This window comes from Primulina huaijiensis, chromosome 5 (assembly GCF_012295235.1).
Source record: "Primulina huaijiensis isolate GDHJ02 chromosome 5, ASM1229523v2, whole genome shotgun sequence".
NCBI classification, from domain to species: domain Eukaryota; kingdom Viridiplantae; phylum Streptophyta; class Magnoliopsida; order Lamiales; family Gesneriaceae; genus Primulina; species Primulina huaijiensis.
In genome coordinates, this window is record NC_133310.1 from 4367800 (window position 1) to 4376086 (window position 8287).

The following is an 8287-nucleotide window of genomic DNA, read 5'->3' on the forward strand; positions in this document are numbered from 1 at the left end:
TATATATATAACATGTTTGACCAAAGTTATAAGATATTTTATCAACAACTAGATATGGTATATGGAAGGCTCTACGTATCATATTTTCAAGTATATTTTGTCTTAGGCAAAAACTTGTATAAGACAATCTCAAGGGTCGTATTTTGTGAGACGGATCTCTTATTTGGGTCATCCATGAAAAAATATTACTTTTTATACTAAGAGTGTTACTTTTTAATGTGAATATCAGTAGGATTGACCCGTCTCACATATAAAGATTCGTGAGACCGTCTCACAAGAAATCTACTCTTTGTCCTAATAATAAATACATTTATTCATTACATATCTTATTGTTTCAGAATATATGAGAAGCGTCACGTCACGTGCAATAATTGTCCATATTATGAGAGTACTCGACATTTGCTTCATGATTGAGTTGTTGTACGATTTAAAAGTTTCAAGTTACACTGTCGTCATGAGCTACATATACCTCTAGTAAATTACGACAAGTGTTTGGTCTTAATTACAAGACGTATTTATTAGTGTAAGAAAATTAAAATCTTTCAATCAGCCTATGCTAAAAACAAAATAAAGACTTTTTATTGGTGAAAGAATTCAACGACGCTCGAGTTAACAGCCAACCATATTATACTAATTATTATCATAGGAGTCTGATTTACTTAATTTTTTAAAAGTCATCGTATATGTTTTTTTCTTTGAAAACGAAAGGCATTACTGACCAAAAATGCAAGANTAAATTAAAATAAATGTCACCTTCCCACCCTATTTAGGAATTAATTAGGATTTAAATAAGCCTTCAAAAAGAAATCATGCACAAACAATTTATATCACTTAGTTTGGATTTAAAAAATATATAATAATTAATCCCTATGGGATAAATTCAAAATCTTAATTTGGCATTGACTTACATATTATTCTAACGTACATATACTATATTTTTACAAATGTAAGAATTTGAATTTTTGGAAAATTAAAGTCGCATTAAATTAGAGTTATTAAAAATTAAATATACTTTGAGTTGGTTTTAGTATCCTAGGAACATTAATTTACACGTGCGCTTTGGTCCGGTTGGGTTAGGTTTGTGTTTAATTAATATTAAATGGGTATTATCCGGAATGGGTATTATTTCGATATTTTAACTAATTCAAAGAATTCGAAATCGTGAATTTGAAATTTATTGATTCAAACACAACCTTAAAATATTTGAAAGCAAGAAATTTTGAAAGAATATGGATTTTGAGTGGATATATTACTTAATTTTTGATTGACTATTTACATGATTTAAAAAATTGAGGATATATTCGAACTACCAACTATTATTTTAAAAAATATTATTAAAAATATTCAGCACACACGTATATATATATTTTTATTAAACATATGTGAGGATGATTGTTAAATTTTAAATTTTTTCCTCACCAATAAGGGGTTATAGTTTTTATTATATTATTTATTCATCAAATAATCTATTACTTTAATTAAATTTTTTTAATATTCCTAGTTTAATTTGAAAATATTAGAAATGAAATGATGCTTCTAAAAGTAACATATCTTGATGGATATAAACATATCTCAAAATTGTCCCCAGATCTGTAAGGTGCAGACTTCATTATTGATCGACCCCTCAACTCTGTTAATCAAAGATCAGAACTATTTACTAGAAGTCCGAACCCACTCAGGTGATCGGGAAGCCCGAGATCTAATGCAGTTACGGAATGTGGAGACATTCTTGTCGATAAATAAGAGGTCCTGATAAATATGAGATTCGATCAAATCTCATCAAGATAAGGCGATAGTCTTAGTCGTCATCAAGAGTTCTAACTCTCATGGTTAAGGAGTCCTATCATCTAATGTTTCTCATATCAGGTAGAATTCTACCATAGCAAGAATCATATTCTTATAAAGTAACTAATATCTCATGTATCTATAAATACAAGATATTGGATACTATTTTATTTACTCACATTTATCTTGCTCACTTAGTATTACTATATATCATTCATAAGTTTGCCTCTAAACTGACATAAGCATCAGAGGTGTCATGTCGAAAAACTCTCAGGCGCCCTCTAACCCTATTTTTGTTTGTGCAGAACCGGAGCACTGACCCAATCCACTCGGCTGAGAAGATTTGAAGACCAGTTCCCCAGACTGAACCGGAGATAAAATTATAGTATCATCAATTGGCGGCGTATGTGGGAACTTGAAGAAAAAGAAATAAGATGGTGAATACTGAAGATATTGCCGATGTGAGCGGAGGAAATAGAAGCAATAATGAAAACTAGAGCTTCACTATGGCCGAGCTGACGCAGTTGATTACCGCCACAATAGAGTAAGTTCTGGCCAGACGGGGGGGAATAGAACTCCCACCTCCTCCACCCCGTACCACACTACTACAAAAACGGCATACGACAACGGATTTTATCCGTTGTCGTAGATATTTTAAAACTGTTGTAACTGAGGGTGTTGTTGAAAGTCCGTTCAACGATAACAGTTTTTATCCGTTGTGGTAGATAAAATTTGTGACGGTTTTTAAAAACCAAAACCGTCGCAAATAAAAATAGCGACAGATTTGATAAAACCGTCGCTAGTTCAGATTAGCGACGGTTTAGTCAACCGTCGCTAATTTAAAATTAGCGACGGGTAGCAATCAAGTCCGTCGCTAATTTTAGCGACGGTCAGTAATCAAGATTTTCGTCGCTAATTTGTTTCGCAAAATAAAAAAAATACTTTTAAAAATTTAATAAATCTAAAAGAAACTAATAATCCAAACTAAAATCGTGTAAAAGAAAAAAATTTAAGTGTTTTGAAGTAGTAAAATCGTGTAAAAGAGAAAAATTTTAAGTGTTATGAAGTGGTTAGAAAAATTTTACGTGTTGTGTGAAAGTGATAAAATTGTGTAAGAGAGAAAAATTTTAAGTGTTGTGTGAAGTGATAAAATGGTGTAAGAGAGAAAAATTTTAAGTGTTATGAAGTGGTGAGAAAAATTTTAAGTGTTGTGTGAAGTGATAAAATGGTGTAAAAGAGAAAAATTTTAAGTGTTGTGGACGAAAATGGATCGAAAATGGAGATATTTATAGACAGTTTGCGACGGGTTTTGGTTAAACCTTCGCTATTGACGACGGTAAATGATAAATCGTCGCATATTTTTATTTGGCAACAGTTTGGATTTAAACTGTCGCTAATATTAGCGACGATTTCAAAACAATGTCGCTAATTTTAACGACGGATTTTATTGAACTGTCGCTAAACTTAAACATGCGACGGTTTTTTTTTAAAACGGTCGCTAAAATTAGCGACGGTTATTACAAAACCGTCGCTAATTATTAGCGACGGTTAGCGACGGTTGTTGAAAAACCGTCGCTAAATATTGCAACGTTTTCCAAAACCGTTGTTGTTTTTCAAAAAACCACGCTAATCAACAACGGTTTCTTCAAACCGTTGTCAATTGTCCAAAAAAACACGCTAATAGACAACGGTTCATAGAACCGTTGTCGTTGACCCTAACAAAACGCTCAAAGACAACTGTTCTGTAAAACCGTTGTCATTGACCCCAAAAACAGTTGTCTTTAACCCCAAAAAGACAACGGTTTTTAAAAACTGTTGTCTTTGGCCCCCAAAAGACAACGGTTTTCGATAAAACCGTTGTTAAAAACATACGACAACGGTTTTTGTGAAAAACCGTTGTCGTATGTGCGTTGTTGTATGCAGAATTTCTTGTAGTGCCAGAAGGCATAGTTGGCCGAGATGAGGAAGATGAGAGAAGAGATCGAACAAATGAACGACAAACGAAATGGGAGTCTACCTTTGTAAACCTCGGCCATACCATTCTCTGCCGAGATACTGGCCGAAGAACTCCCCAAAAACATCAAATTCCCAAATATCGCAAAAAAAAAATGGGAAGGGAGACTCCAGTTCGAAAATGCCGCGTTCCTACACTAGTCCTCAAAACCTATCAAGTGCTAGGTTTTCCTTACAACCCTAATAGGGTCGGTCCAGCAGTGATTCAATATGCTCCAGCTCGGGGACATCAGTACATTCCAGGATTTTAGCCGAGACTTCCTCCATCGGTTCGCCATCAGCAGGGAACATCCTATTACTCCTTTCATTCTCTTTTCCATGAGACAACGATAACACGAGAGCCTACAAGCATACATGAGAAGTTTCAGCGTTGTGGTCATTGAAGTGCCCTCTGCCACGTCTGACCTATGGATATGTGGATTCATGCAGGGGCTTACTACGGAGTATTTCCTAAAGTCATTGATAAAAAAGTCGGTTAATACTTACAATGAACTACTTGCCCAGGATAACAAGTACGTTAATCTGAGGAAGTGTAGCTCGCCCGAGCCCATTGACGGAGGGATCCACCCAGCAGTCCTAAAAACCTAAGCCTATCAGCTAGACTCTTCCCCCGGACCGATTAGCTCGTCCGGAGCCTTTGGGCTAGTTCGCCACATGCACCACGCTTAAGGTTAGTAAGCTCAGAGCCCTCCAAATATGTGAGAACAAATACCTTATACAGAGACCTCGAGGAAGTGATCAGGTGTCTCAGTGACACAGGTCATACATATATTGCAACTTCTACGAGGATTACAGGCATAACATTGATGGATGTAAACATCTACATAATGAGATACAACGCATAGTCCAACAAGATGCAGAAATGAAAGAAATCCTAACACAACAAGGGTCGAACTACCTACTCCCTAAAAGGGCTAGAGAAGGTCCCGACCACAGAGACAGAAGAAGAAGAAGAAGAAGAAGAAGAAGAAGAAGAAGAAGTGAGCCCCGAAAGGAACAACACCCACCCCTAGAACAAAATCAGCATGAGTGTGACCAGTGACAATGTCATCCACCTCGGGGAGTCATAAATATGATATCTGAAGGACCCAATGATGGGGAATCCAACCATGCATGAAAGAAAACTAGCAGAAAGCTAATAAATATGGAAATCACTAGGGAAAAGTCCGAACATGGCCTCCTATATCATTCGGATTTGCGGACTTGACTTGTCCGGATTATCCGACCCACACAACGATGCTCTGGTTGTCCGAGCCATGATGGCATATTGAAATAGCTTGGATATTTGTCGATTCTAGGAGTTTGATGAACGTGCTCTTCCAAGAAACAGTGGATTTGGGAGAATACAAAGTTGAACCAGTGCTCACTTCACTGGTCATATTTATTGGACACTCCATTCGACATGTAGAAGTGATAAACTTGACATTCACATTTGGGGAAGCCCACACAAGGAAGACACTGATTATTGGTTTTGTAATTGTTGACTCCCCGTACAATGCCATCATGGGCCGACCAGCCGTGACCACTTTCATGGCAGTGACCTCAGCCTTACATCAGAAAATCAAGTTTTCAGTCAGAGAACCGAAAGGGGATCAGAGAGTAGCCCAGAAATGTAATGTGGAAAAAGTACGAGTTGAACAGAAAGCCACTAAAATCAAACACCTTGGCCGACATAAGTCCCGAGGTATGACTATTTTAATTTAATAGAAGACACTACCCATTTTATAGCCGACCTAGAACACTCAGGTGGTCCGGAAGCCCTGGCTCTAATGCAGTTAAGGAATGTGAATACATTCTCGTCGATAAATAAGAGGTCCTGATAAATAGGCGATTCGATCAAATCTCATCAAGATAAGGCAAGAGTCATAACCGCAATCAAGAGTTCTAATCGCCATGGATAAGGAGTCTTATAATCTGATATTTCCTATCTCAGGTAGAATTATACCCTAACAAGAATCATACTCCTATAAAGTAACTAACCCCTCATGCATCTGTAAATACAAGGTATTGACTACGATTTTATTCACTCACATCTATATATATTTATATACTTATAATTATAATACATTCTCTCATATTTAACACAACCACATAACAATGATGTGTCAACTCAACCTGTTCCAAATCATAACCCAATGGATTAAATCTTTTTTACCCGTCTTTATATGGATCGTTTAAATCGCAACACAACTCGCATTACGCATTTTTTCTTAATACAGGTTGACTAAATCCAAATTTATCGAAAACTACAACATCTGCCCATATTAATCATTAGTATAATTGTAGTCAACATTGACAACTGATTTTTTTTTCTTTCTAAATTTAAAATTTTCGAATTAGAATCAATTTCACTTTGATGCTTTGAAATATAATTTACATACATTTTATCACGAAATTCTCCCCTACATAGATTTTTACGTAACGGTAGAGCTAACGATCTTAACACACGAAAGAAGGAATTTATGTTATATATCATATGATATATATTAAATTTTACCATTAAGAATAGTGTCATGGTTTAAGAAAATATTATGTAAAATTTACGCAAATTGTATGCAAAAATCTCTGTTATTATCACAAATCTGCAAATTGCCTTCAACCAATTTTTCACAGGTTCTTTCCAATCCCAAAGACTTTAAAGTTTTTCTAGTTCTAACTTTTTCTAAAATGTCTTTGTTCTTGTCTCGGTTCATATTTGAAAGTCTATAAAGCTAATAATTAACTAGATTTCATATTTGGATTTAATGTGGAATTGATGCAACGGCTGATTTCGTGTACATTTGAATTCGGATCCAAGTATAGTATCATAACTTTATACTATAACTTATTAATGGTCATTCTGAAATAAAATTGCTCGAAATTTATTTGGTTGACGAACTATAAAAAGTATTGTCGTTTATAATGTAAGTTATTAATAGAGATGTCGAACGGGCCAACATGTGTTGGGTCGCGTTGGCCGCCAAAACATGACTCATGGCGTGTTGAGAAATATTCAACCAAACTCAAGACAGGTGCGCGGGTTGGCCCATGGGATAACCCATCAAAAAATCGAGCTAACTCATAAAAAAATAATATAATTATTTGAATTTGATTATTGATGAATAAAAATTTATAGAAAAAATCTTAACAAAATTATTAATTTTTTATTTTAGACTTCTAAAATAATTAGTAAAAATATTCACCAACTTTTACTACAAAAATACACACACACATTTATATAATATCAAACCGTGGGCCAACCTGACCCGTCGCGGGTTGGCCTGTCTTTAAATGGGTTAGGAATTTTCAACCTAACTCACATAAATTTGTTGACGGGTTGGACCAACCCGACAGATTAATCTGAATTGACAGCTCTACTTACTAATGTTCATTCTGCTTTAAAAGTTGAGGGGTCGGGGCAGAGCTTATGGATCTAATATAACAAGAAATTTTATCTTGAGTTTAGTCCCGTGAGTGAAATACTTTTTGTTGGTTTAATGCGGACCAAATAAAAATTTTGGAATTGATCTACACAGATGAACATAAATTAGTGGGCATCGAATATGTTTCCTGTGTAACCTCTCCGATGCTTAAGTCAGTATTGATGCAAAACTTAAGTGTGCCATAAAAGTAGTGCTAAGTGATAGTAACAGGTACATGTCTAGAATCACGAGATGGACCTAATATTTGTAGAATTGGAGGATCATACCTTGTATGAGATGTGTTTGGTTCTTATCACGATTTAAGTGTAGCAGATAGGGGCGAGCCCACCTTTCGTAAATGGGCTCGGGTCGGTTAGATTGATTTTATCATACAATTTTGTTAATCCACTGTTGGGAGTTCAAATTTTGAACAGTAATATATTGACACGCTTACTATGTTGGAAGACCTTCCCGTTGGGAAAATGAATTGACACTTTTGCTTTTCCTAATCTGCTTTCGTTCGTAAAATCGTCCAACAGTCCGTATCCAAACCAAAATAACGACACTGCCTTTAATTTTTTTTTTCTTAATAATAAAAAATTTACCCCCAATAAATCGTTGTTTAATTTATCATTGCAAAAAATCCACGAAATTATTATAATTTAACCTTTATAACTTGTAAATATTTTCCTAGACTATATCAGTACTGGAGTAAAATTTTATTTTATTTTTTTTAAAAAAATTGTGATTATTTTTTATTTAAAGGTATATATATTAAACTGGAAAAAAATATTTAAATTTTAAAAAGAAACAAAATTTTTAGTTATTATTATTGATTGTTTTTTGTTAATACTATTTTTAGATGTATTTTTTTTAAAAAAAATTAATTGATATATGGTCATAAAGTATTTTTAAGATATCAAAGAAAAGGGTAACATCGAATAAGTAGGATTTAATCTCATTATATCTAATTATTTTATTATGTTTTTTTTTTCCAAGTAGATAATTAAAATTAGGCAAAAATTTGTGTGAGACGGTCTCACGGGTCGTATTTTGTGAGACGGATCTCTTATTTGGGTCATCCATGA